Here is a 12569-nt window from a genome sequence, read left to right as displayed (position 1 = left end):
GAGGGTCCTTGTCAGCTCTTTCAATACAAGTGTGTGACTTACTAGTGTAGCTGGAGTCTGAACGACAGATTCTTTGGCACCTTCACTGATGAAATTCAGTTAAAACTGGGAGTGAGAGTGGTTTGAGGTAGGAATTTCTGGGGGAGAAGTTTCTGTTTTGTGTGAAGTGGATCTTGTTTTGAGCCTCATTGACCTGTTATCTGCCAGAGCAGCAGTCACAATACCTGCATGGTTGTGTTTTCAGGGAGTGCTCTGATCCTCAGTGACCGCTGCACTGCAACAATAAAGAAAATAAGAGGGAAGGATCGTTTTGATCAAATCTATACACTAACAGAGCCAGCTGGCAGATGCCAGCCATGCTGGCATTTCTGGCATGCCAGCTAGTGAGTGGGACTTCTGGAGTGTCAGACTAGGCAGGCGTGAGTCATGACTTGTGAATGTCAGTATTTCTTCCTAGTTTTGGTGGAATCCAGAAGGGAGGAATTGATGTCCCATATCTCCCCCACACAGTGCCCTGGAAACAGAGGTTATTTGTTATTTTTCTCCATGGTCACTGTAAGCTGCACGCAGAGCTCTCAGGGAGGTGGTGGGGAGCTGTGTGTGCAGTCCCAGCAGTGTACGGCAAGCATAGAAGCTGGGCACAAGGACACGTGTGGCAGGCAGTGTCCTGAAGCAGCCAGCTCTGGAACAAGAAGGGGTCTCAAGTGTGTGTGTTGAGTGCTGTGCGTAAGGAACGTGTCTATGGGAAAGTGTTGGGCTTCATGCTTGTGGGTTCACCTGTTGCAGCATAGAAGGGATGACTCCAGGCCTTTGTGGAACTACAACTTGTTGAGGAGTTGAGCTGCCAGTGAGCTGGAAGCTGTGGTTAGGTGCAGATTTGCCCTTGCTATATGGAGTAGCCCTCTTCTATCTGTGTGGGAGACTGCCAGAGATGAGATGAGAGATTTGATGTGGTCTCCAATTTACCTTGTCCACTTGAGGGTTTTTGGTGGGACAAAATCCCTGTTATCAGGAGGACCTCTTTCTATATTTGGGGAGGAGGAGCTGTCAGGCTTTTTTCTGCGCCTTTGAGTCCCAGTTTGCTGCTTTTAACGCCTCCTGAGCAGGGAAAGATGCAAGTGTCCTGCTGAGCTCCTGTGCTGTGTGTGGGGAATGAGGCTGCGCTTAGCCTTGGAGATGGGCTCTGAAGAGCATAACAAAAGCCTGCACTGACAATTGTTTGCTCCCCAGGGCTTACCTCCAGTGTGTGCAATGTGTCCCGAGACAGGAAAAAAGGGAATTTAAACCACTGTGCTTATACCAGGAAAAAATCCTGGTTGCCGACTTCCCTGAGCCATTTGCCCACAGAGTTGGACACACACGGTGGAAGCATAGATCCTGACTCAGGTGTGCTGTAAGAAGCCTGGAGGGAAGGAAAAGCAGACACAGTTGCAGAGGAAAAACTCTGCTTTCACTGGTGTCATGAGCTTTACTTTGGCTGCATACATCTCCATGTGGAAGAAAACACCCTTTTAGAAAAATGGGGTTTTATTGTTTGTTACTTCATCAGCATTTTTAACAAGTTTTTAGGAAAAAAAGAAGGGAGGGGGAAGCCAACTTAGGTGAGAGCAGTGAGAGTATCCAAATTAAATTATTGTACTTATATCAGTGTAAAATTATCAACAGTATATTTACAAGTGTGTAAGTGGGAAGCTGGTTTCCCTGTCTATGAAGGGAATAACTGTTGCACATCAGCAATAACCTCCCCATTTTTGACATTGATAACTATGTCTGGCCAGCTCCAGGTCCTCTCTCTGCATCACCCTGACTGGATAGTCTTTTTTGTTTTTCTGTGCCTGTGCATATAGTAGCAGTTATCAAGTCAGATGCTGCTGCTGCTGCTGTATGCGCATACACCACTGCAATGAGGATTTTCTGAGTGGCAGGAAGGTGGCCCTGATGCCAGAGTGGTCAGTGCTAAAACACCCCTTCATCTGTCGTCAGTATTAGGAGGATTATTTTCTGTGCCAGAATTGCCCTGGTTACTTCCAGCATCAATTCTAGAGTTTTATCTAAATTCTTCAAAAGCAAGAAGTGACATTTGTTTTCTGGGTTCCTCGATCCCTTGATATCCCAGAGGGATCTCATTTTCGCAGTAGGCATTTAGTACTGACCGAAACTCAGATCACAGTGAAGCTAGTTACTCAGTTTCTTCAGAAACTTCTGGCTGTGTTGCTCCTGGATTTTCTCTGGCTATTTTTTGCTTTTAATGGTTAAGGACTTACTGACCGTCTTAACCTACAAGTAAACCATGCTGAGGACTGCTTTACCCGTCCTGCTCACTAATGGCATGGGATGCATTGAGAGATGGATAATGAGTCTGCCTAATGCTGGATGTTTGCCATGTTCCTGTGTCTTCCATGCAGTGGAAAATGCTCTGCTGCTTTCTGCTGAGCTCAAAGAAGTAGTCTGAACTGTGAGTATGTGCCAGTAACATTTGGAGAGGCTCCCAAGGGAGCAAAGTATGTGGTTTCTCCCATCTCCTGAAGTCTTCTTGAGTCTTCCTGGTATTTGAGGGTTAATTCGGGGTGTCCCAGAGTTGTAGAATGGACTACTTTTAGCCTTTAAAATTTTAACCTTTAAAATAGCAGGTGATCAGATGAGATTATACGGTCCCTCTTGACTTGAAAATCGGCCTCCAAGGTGGGATGGTTGGGGGGGAGGATTGTTTCAAACTCCTTTTAGGCTTTCCTTTAACGAAGCTTGTTCCTATAGTGCTAGGGTAACCTGAGGGTGGGTTAGTGGAGAAATCCTCTGCAGGATTTCTCTGCTTCATTTGAAGTCCAGCCAGTTTGTGCTGGCATCTGTCAGAGGAACCCTTTTCCAGTTACTTATTCCTCCCAGCTCTAAAAGAAGTGGATGATATACTGAGACAGGCTTGCCAAAGTTTCTGTACTGATTATAACTCTGAACCCTTCATGGAGAGCTGCCCTTTGCCTGTGTGTTGATTTGAAGCAGAAGAGAGGACAGGAGCAAGCCCAGCTCCCACTGCCTCTACGGGCAGGTTTGTATGTAGGCTGGTGGAGCAAGGCATTTCACGGACATGGTTGATGGCTTTGGGCCGGGGGATTTCTTTGGAGCTTGTTGACGTGTGCTCTAGGGTCAAGGATGTCTTTTTTTTTTTCTTTTCCCATGCCCCCAGCCTTGGCAAAGGGCCAGCAAGTAATTGCCTTGAGGACAGCCCTTGCCTCCCAGTTATTTATTCACATGCTGGTACCTCCCTGTCAAGTTTGCAGGCTGGTCTAAAAACAGCTGCATAAATGGTTTTGGTGGAGTCATTAAAACCTGCTACACAAGAGCAAGGCGGAAGGGGGAGGAATGTTTTATTTTTGGCTGGGGGTTGTTTAAGTTCTACTGGAGGAATGGTCCTTTTCAAGGCAGCCTCAAGCAGCGTGGATTGAACGTTGTTTCCAGCACTGCTCCTATAGCAACAGGAGAGGCAGCTCCTATGGACTGGACTTACAGCTTCAGAAAATGAAATGTCATTTAATTTGCCCTTGACTGTGCTTGATACTTGATCTCACTCTAGTAAAATTGTTTTTAGCTCTGGAGAGGAATATAACTCCTCAAAGCATTTAATGATCACTCCAAAACACCCCTGGAGACATGGATGCCGGGGATATATAAGGACTGATGGTCAGAAGAGACTTCTTGGCTATTCCTGGGACTGCTGTTAGTGAAGTGGCTAATTCCAGGTGCGAGACTGTTCTCGTGTGAGTTGTCTGTCCTGGGTAGGAAGGAAAGCTCCTGAAGATGTCACCGATATCTCTCTAGCTACTGTGCTGAGGTAAGAGCTGCTGTCATCCTATTCTGTGGCTGCATGATGTTCTCTTTTCTATCGGTGTGCTAGGGTGCTGCAGAGTGCGTTGCCCCATTCCTACGACTGCAGGTACCAGCTCCATTGTTGACATGCTGAGAGTTTTTTTTTCTGGCATGGCTGGCACCAGTCCTGAGCTAATCAGCAACATGGCTGAAGTGATAAGACCGTTAACCTTGGTTTCCACTGTCAGCTGCTTTTAGAATATGATCTTTGTGGAGTTGAAACTGAGGCGGGCTGCCTGGAAGAAACCTGTGGGCTGATTGCAGAGACTTTTGCTTTACTTGTTTACACCGCAGAAAGTGTGAGCCGGAACAGCCTACTTAAACCAAAACAAGTTTTGTACAATAGCTATAGCTGGTGCCAGCTTTTTGTGGACTTCTTGTTTTGTGCTCTCTGCAGTGAGGTGTCTCAGGTGCAGGCAGAGCAGTGCTAAAAGTAGCTTGAAAACTTTGCAGTTTACAACTTTGTGTTCTGCAATGGTTTTCCAGAGGACAGAACAGCTCGGCGAATGGAGGATGGATGTTGAAATGAGAGGAAAGTGAATCCACCCCTTTCTGCTGGGAGAGTCACTTGATCTCTCTGTGTTCCTATTATATCATGCTACCTTTTTTTCCTTTGTTGGATTGCTTTGAAGAGGCAAAGGTTCTTTCAGGCAATGAAATTATAGAACATTGTGTCATTGAGAGGCTAGGAATGCACCATGTGGTGACACACAAGCTGCCTATCCTCTCTCCTAAAAACCGCTGCATGTATTTTTGTCAGTGGGATTTAAAGTCCCTCGATTCATTTGTGAGGTAGGTGAGGTGAAGATGATTGCCTGCCATGGGATATGCACCTGATACTGTGGGTAGGTAGAAAATCTACCCGCTTTTAGCTAGTCACCTTTTCACTGCAGAGATTTGTAGGGAATGAAACTGAAAGTACCTCTGCAATGAGTCTGCAGCCAAATTTTGGGTGACTGTGCACTAGCTACAACACAGCACGTGTTCTTAGGTTAGTCTTTGCCCTGAGCTCAAATCACTGTGTAAAAAACTAGCTATTTGTAGAGAGTGAACAAATGTTTATCATCGCTGCGTTATTTGGAGATCGCTTTGAATTCATGTATAGAATTGCCTGAATAGGCTTTGTAGGAGGGAGCTGGGAGGATTTTTATCCTCCAGGGATTTTTAGTCCTTGTTGGCTTAGTCCGAGTACTGGCATGGCCACAGGACAGCGAGGTTTTGTGGGCACTCCCTGAAAGCACTGAGGCCCCAGTAGCTTCGCTTCTGAGAGCTGAGATGAAAATGAATGTCATGAATAGGAAGGGATCAGGCAGCTGAGCTGAAAATGAATGTCATGAATAGGAAGGGATCAGGCAGAAAGCTGATTCTGCACAAACTGTTTTGTTTAGAAATGTAGTTTAATGCTACTGGTGAGTTCTTCAGTGCAGGCAAAGCCCTGCTTTAAAAGACAAACAAAACAAAAACCTCCACAAACCTCACAATGCTTGTGAACAGAATTGGGAAAACAGAATTTAAAATACTTCACTGCAGACTGCAGTGAAGAGTTTGCCTTGTCTGTTGGCTAACCCTGACCTATCGTTCCTTGTCATGGCAAACTGTCATTGCTGTGAGCTCTCTGCAAACACATGCCAGACACTGATTTCTGGCACTTCGAGTGAGAGAAAAGAGACCCTTATTGTTCCTCTCCTCAGTTCAATGACTAGTGAAGTGGTTCCTGTGTATAAATAGCGTAAAGTGCTTTGGGATCCTTCAGGATAAAGGAGGCCTTATGAGATACAAGAGGACGTTGTTTGACGCAGAAGGAGTTCCTGTTGGTTGTGCAGTATGTGCTGGTCTGTGGCCTGCCTTGCAGCTCCCAGTGGAGACTGGGTGCTTGGAGGGGCTGTTTGCTTCCCTGTTTATCCACTTCTGGGAGCAGCGGACAGGGCCTTTCTGCTCTCAGGATGTGGCTGGCTGCATATGTTTTATTAGGACCAGAAAGCCCTATGAAGGGTTTTTTGGTTTGCTTTGTAGTGGAACAGTGCTAGAGCACAGACACATGCAGGCCTGAGCACACTTGATCACTTTCTCTCTCATGCTTTCTTTTTCTTAACTGTTGGGAAATTGGTCCCCTTTTATCCTCAAGGATTGCGAAGCTAGCCATCACCTCAGCCAGGTTTGACTAACCCCCTCATAAAACACTTAATTTGCAGGTATGTGTGTGGTGCTGAACATGTAAATCCTTGCTGAGTTTGAAATTTATGCTTGTTGTTTTTATGCTTCAGTAAGTCCCTCCCCTGGGGAGTGAACAGTCTGAAAAAATGAGCAGAAGGGCTAAGTGCTCCTCTCCTGAGAGACAGCTCCTGCCTTGAAGACCAGGCAGCTCCTCAGGTGTATTATGCACACAATTCCTTACTAGATACCTGACTGTCATTAAAATCAGCAGGACTTAAGGGTCTACATCTCTCTTGAGGCATCTATTAAAAATGCAGCAACTCGAGTCAAGGTCGAAGGAGGGAGGGATGTGGCAAGCATCCCCAAGGGGTGTCAGCAGGACTCTGATGTGCCTGTGGAGGTGATGCCTGGACCCAGAGGGTGTTAAGGTGAGATCCTCCCAAACTCCCAGATGGGATCTTGCTTATCCTCTCAAGTTCTTCAGAAAGGTGCTCTCCCAGTCAAGAGGTGGGGCCAAGCAGGGTCTGCCAAAGATGGCTAAGAGACCATACTTCTTGTTGAATGTAAGTGGCTTTCTAAGTTGTCTCCACCTCTCCCAGAACCGGTGTGCACATTCCTGGTAGGAGCAAGTGGTGTGGCTGGAAAACATTGCTTTTTATTCCTCACTGCCCAGTAGCCCCTAAAAGGCTGAGGGTGGGATCCTTTTGTGCTAGGTGCTGTACAGTCAAGGAAGATGACTCCATGTCCTCAGAAGCACGTAATCAGTTTAGACAGCAGGCAGAAGTAAGTAAAGGCAGTTTCCAAGCTGTGGTCTGGGGAATCTCATTCAGCAGTGCCAAATGAGTTCAGCTTCCATGTGAAGGGTCAGGGAGGAGGGTTTTGGACCAAAATCTGTTCTGTGTGCCTGTCGTCCCCCCCCAAATATAAATGACAATTCCTGAGAAGGAGTTTCTTTGCCTCATTGGATGTCTGGCTCGTGTTTTGCCTTCTCTCCAGCCCTAGAGGCACAAGTACTTTGACTTTCTAGCACGTTCCAACATGCTGAGATGGAAAACAAAGCACTCGGCTTTGCATCTTGGGTCAGCTTTCTTTTCTGAAAGGGCAGGAATGTGGGAGCAGCATGAAGCAGATGGTAGGGCACAAGGGCTGCTTGAGAAGAGTTTGGGCCCAGCCTTGGGACTGAGAATGCTTCAGAGCTATTGCTTGCTTTGCAGGTGACTGCACGGCCTGTACCTTCCCTCCTCTCTCCAGTTCCTCAGAAAGCTCCCTTGTCTGATCTTTAATTTATGATCCCAGGACTTTGTTTGCCTTGCTGCTCAATGGCTCAAGTGCTGGGATTTCCACTGTTTCTCTCAAAGTTTTTGTGGTCTAGAGGCTACATAGTAATGTGAATCAACAAGTTTCTAGCTCTTACCAGAGCGTTCCTTTTCATAGGGAATGAAAGCAGGGGTAATCCAAGCTGATTATGAATGAAGGTGTGTCACCCAGACTATGCTAGGTAAACACCTGGAGGAACCTCCCCTTGAAGATAATAGGAAATTAAAATGGTTATGAATTGTGTTAAATTGATCCGGTAATAAAAACTAACTTTTCACTCTTCCCAGGTGGTTTGCAAACACCCCATTATCCCACCTAGGCAAGTCAGGAAGTATTACTGCTTCCATATCCTGGTACGGGTAATAGATAAGAGTTTAAGCCTTAGGCTGTGAAGTAAGTTAGTGTCAAGGTGTAGATCAAAGGATCGTTAGTTAATTCAGTATCCAAACAGACAGGTTAGGGTTAGGGAGGAAGAATTGCTATTCTCTTCCCCTCTTTATCTTGCTGCCTGCAATGCCAGTGGAAACAGATTGCAGGGAGAATCGAACCTGCCTGCTGTGGGGTGGGGGTGTGTCAGTACAAATGTTTGCAAAAAGTTTGGGACACTTTATCTTAAAAAAGCAGAGGACAGAGGGGATGCTAAAGGCTATTTTCCAGTACAACATTCTTATGCAGCCTAGCTGCCTCCACAGAAATGACAAGCCATGGGACGATATGCCAAGGTTAGAGGGATGGGGTGCTATTGAGGGCCTGCAGCCTGTTCGTCTGCGACATGCTGGGTACACTGCAGCACACTTGAAGTCTTAGAGAGAGGAGCCAGGTACTCCTGAGGTAATAGGAGCCAACAGTGAAACACCAGTGAAATACCTCAAAGGAATTAATGTGTGTTCCTCTAAAAAGGTGACAGTGCGAACAGCCCAGCTGGAGTGCCTTGCACCAGTGCACACGATTAACAAACAGGAGGGGTTGGAAGCCACTGTGCTGCTAAAAAGCTACGACCTAGTTGCCATTACTAAAACTTGGTGGGATGAATCACATGACTGGAACACTGCTATTGATGACTACAAGTTGGTCAGAAAGGGACAGGCAAAGAAGGTGGAAGGGTTGCCATCTATGTCAGGACATGGATAGATTGTGAAGAGCTGTCTGAAGAATAGCCATGAGTAGGTTGAAAGCTTATGGGTAAGAATTAGAGACTGAGGCTGGTGTTTACTACAGGCTGCCCAATCAAGGGGAGCCTATTGATGAAGCCTTCTTATTCCAGCTACAGCAGGCATCATACTCGCAGCCTCTCATCCTGCTAAGACCACCCTGGCATCTGCTGGAGAAGTAGCATGGCAAGCTGTAGGCATTCCAGGAGAGTCCTGGAGTGCATTGAGGATAACTTGTTAAGCCAGATAATAGACAGCCCTACCAGAGGGGATGTAATACTGGACCTGTTGGTCACCAATGCAAGTGAGCTAATCGGTGACAAGAAGATTGGAGGCAGCCTGGGCTGCAGTGATCATGCACTGGTGGAGTTCACAGTCTTAAGGGATATGGGATAGATGAAGAGTAAAGTCGGGACCCTGAATGTGAGGAAAGCAAACTTCCAGCTCTTCAAAGACTTAGTCAATAGGACCCCCTGGGAAACTGCCTTCTGGGACAAAGGGAGTACAACAGAGCTAGCAGATCTTTAAGGATGCTTTCCTTAGGGCACAAGAGCTTTCAATCCCCAGGTGTAAGAATTCAGGAAAGAAAGGGAAGAGACCAACATGGCTGAGTCAAGACCTACTGGTCAAACTAAAGGACAAGAAGGAAATGCACAGGCAGTGGAAGCAAGTACAGGTATCCTGGGAAGAGTGTAGGAACACTGCCCAGTTGTGTAGGGATGGAATCAGGAAGGCCATGGTACAGCTGGACCTGAACTTGGCAGCGGATGCAAAGAATAATAAAAAGGTATGACATACAGGTATGTCAGCCAGAAAAGGAAGATCAAAGAAAGCGTACCCCCCTAATAAGCACGACTGGTAACAACAGACAAGGAGAAGGCTGAGGTACTCAACTTTTTTGCCTCAGTCTTCACTGGCAACTTCTCTTCCCGCACATCTCAAGTGGATGGACCTCAAGGTTTCTGGCAGTTTGGCTGTGGGACAGAACTCAGAGGGTTGTGATCAGCGGCACAGAGTCTAGTTGGAGGCCTGTAACCAGTGGTGTCCCCCAGGGGTCAATACTTGGTCCAGTTTTGTTTAATATATTCATTAATGACCTGGATGAGGGGACAGAGTGTATCCTCAGCAAGTTTGCTGATGATACCAAACTGGGTGGGGTGGCTGACACCCCAGAGGGCCGTGCTGCCATCCAGCGTGACCAGGACAGGCTGGAGAGCTGGGCAGAGAAGAACCTAATGAGGTTCAACAAAAGCAAGTGCAAGGTCCTGCACCTGGGGAGGAAGAATGTAAAGCACCAGTATAGGTTAGGGGCGGACCTGCTGGGAAGTAGCTCTGAGGAGAAGGATCTGGGGGTCCTAGTAGACAGTAAATTATCCATGACCCAGCAATGTGCCCTTGTTGCCAAAAGGGTCAATGGAATCCTGGGCTGCATAGGGAAGAGTGTGGCCAGTAGGTCGAGGGAGGTCATTCTCCCCCTCTACTCTGCACTGGTGAGGCCACAACTGGGATACTGTGTCCAGTTTTGGGCTCCCCAGTTCAAGAGGGACAGGGAACTGCTGGAGCGAGTCCAGCGAAGGGCAACTAAGATGATTAAGGGCTTGGAGCATCTGCCTTATGAGGAAAGGCTGAGAGAGCTGGGACTCTTTAGCCTGGAGAAGAGAAGGCTGAGGGGAGACCTTATTAATACTTACAAGTATCTAAAGGGTGGGTTGAAGGTGGATGGAGCCAGGCTCTTTACAGTGGTTCCCAGTGACAGGACGAGGGGTAATGGGCACAAGTTAGAACACAGGAAGTTCCGTTCAAATACATGGAAAAACTTCTTTACGGTGAGGGTGACAGAGCACTGGCACAGGCTGCCCAGGGAGGTTGTGGAGTCCCCTTCTCTGGAGATTTTCAAGACCCGCCTGGATGCAGTCCTGAGTAATGTGCTCTCGGCAATCCTGCTTTAGCAGGGGAGTTGGACTAGATGATCTCTAGAGGTCCCTTCCAACTCTGAAAACTCCATGATTCTGTGAAAAGAGGGTAGATTCTGACTAGATATAAGGAATAAAATATTTACAATAAGGGTGGAGAAACACTGGAAGAGGTTGCCCAGAGAGGTGGTAGATGGCCCATTCCTGGAAATGTTGAAGGTCGGGTTGGATGGGGCTCTGAACAGCCTGCTGTAGTTGAAGATGTCCCGGTTTATTGCAGGGGTTGTGTGGATTAGATGACCTTTAAAGGTCCCTTCCAATCCAAACCATTCTATGTTAAATGTAGTAAGGTTGTAGAGAAATAACTCCTTTAATTTTGAAAGCACCTCCTTGTGGCTTCTTGCTTATCTGAGGGACATACTATGCATTTACACTGGGACGTTAAAGCCTTGCTTTAGGTGGGCTGGCAGTGGCAGATGAATTCAGGGGAGCTGTTTTCCAGCAGAGCCTGCCGTAGTGCTTAGGACCTGTGTCTTGATTATGTTTCAGCAGGGATAAATGATGAAGAAAATGGTGGCTTCCTAGCATGTTTTTTCTCCACAAGGGCCTTGCTCTGGTTCGTGTTCTGTAACCTAGGGTTAATAAGCCCTGGGAGCAGAGGATGGATGTACACAATGAGTTCTGCTACTGCCTGCCCACCTCTTTCCTCTTCCCAGGTAGTTCCCATGTGTGGGCTAGAAGCAATGATCACTTTGAGGCACTAACACCAGCTGGGGCTTTGCACTGCACAGAAGGGTCTTCATGAGCTTCCTCATGGAGTTACTTTTGAGCCTTTTGCACCAGAATGAGCTGTTGTTGTGGTGTGTACACAGCCTTGACAAAAAAAAATAGCGTTTACAGAGTGCAGCAGTGAATAGAAAACCTGTTCTGACAGCTTCCTACCATCAGAAGGTCTTCACACTCCCCAGTGCTGCAGTTTCACTCTCTGCTGTTATCCAGTGCTATCCAGTGCTTTCCAGTTTAATCAAATGCATTCATAAGGGGTATTTTGAAATTATGTGCTCTCTATTAAAAGGAGGACTTGATCGCGAAGCATATTATCAAATATTGATTCCCAGAATAATCTTTGACATAGTTAACGAGTCTCTGCATCTATCTTTTCTTTTTCAGCTTTCTGCTTTCCTGAATCCAGCAGAGTACCAGAGCCGGCAAGAAGAGACGGTGTGGAAGAAAGCACTTGAAGAGGACTTAATATTTGCACTGGTGCGGTGAGCTGCTTTGGTGGTGAAAGGTCAGTGTCAAGACTGTTGACCCACGTTGGCTATTGGTTTGGGATGAATAATGGCACTTGGTAGTTGTGTAAATCAGAGCTCTTCACCTGCAAGCTTTAGAGTTCCTCTCCTGGGAAGGCTTTACTTAATGACTTCTGGCTGCTTTCTGGACTGTGTGAGATGTTCTAGCAAGTTGATAAGCAGCTGGAGGCCTTTTCTGAGGATGTTCAGTGGGGTAGGTAAAGCGGTGGTGGTAATATTTTCATCTTCCAGAAGGGGAATGTAGAGAGGTCATGCTTTCGAAGGTTGGAGAATAAGGTTTTCTGTCAGTTTGCTGAAGATAATAGGTTATTGGCCCACACTTGCATTGCACATACTAAGGGGAGGACAGCTGCATTTGCTAAGAAGTGCCTCAGTGCCAGCCTTATCTAGCCCAGCTCAAATAGACTACATGGTAGCCGAACCTTTCCCTCCATGCCAGCAGTGTGCCCCACTGGGTGTGTGAGGTGGCTGCATTGACAGGGGGCTGACAATGTTGGACTTGCAGCCTTTTGGGAGCTGCACTTCCATAGCAGCATAGGTGCAGTGGGATTTCCTGTGGCAGGTCTTTCCTGTGCGGGTTGGCAAAGATGTTAGGAGTTATCTAACTTCTGGCATACAAGTGATCTATGAAATAGATGTCACTGATATGTTGGTTACCAGTTTTCTCACTACCATTCAAAAATCAATAACGATGCTTTTAATGGCCTGGCAGCTATTTCATTTGCTTTGGCATTGTTTCTTCCCTATCCGTCAGATGTTGCTTTAGGGCAGGTTGTGCAGAAGAAGCCTGCAGGCCTGGCTTTCTTTGCTGTTTAATTAAGTACTGTTACTGTGCAAGTTGAGGCAAATGTACCAAGCAA

General features: G+C 46.8%; 1 protein-coding gene across 3 annotated transcripts in view; it reads left to right on the top strand.

The window, feature by feature from the left end:
• Positions 1-12569, top strand: part of CD151 (CD151 molecule (Raph blood group)) — a 38781-nt gene that overhangs the window by 5380 nt on the left and 20832 nt on the right. For 2 of the 3 annotated variants that reach the window (XM_082485877.1, XM_082485875.1), the window contains exon 2: positions 11567-11687. The gene's annotated coding sequence lies outside the window, so the exon portion shown is untranslated. Of the gene's footprint in view, positions 1-3758; positions 3827-11566; positions 11688-12569 lie in introns of those variants that run through there. The other variant, XM_082485876.1, reaches the window with a different exon arrangement.

Source organism: Vanellus vanellus (genome assembly GCF_965231255.1).
Source record: "Vanellus vanellus genome assembly, chromosome: 6".
NCBI classification, from domain to species: domain Eukaryota; kingdom Metazoa; phylum Chordata; class Aves; order Charadriiformes; family Charadriidae; genus Vanellus; species Vanellus vanellus.
The sequence above is the reverse complement of the archived record's forward strand: the minus strand, read 5'-3'. Positions and strand labels throughout refer to the sequence as shown.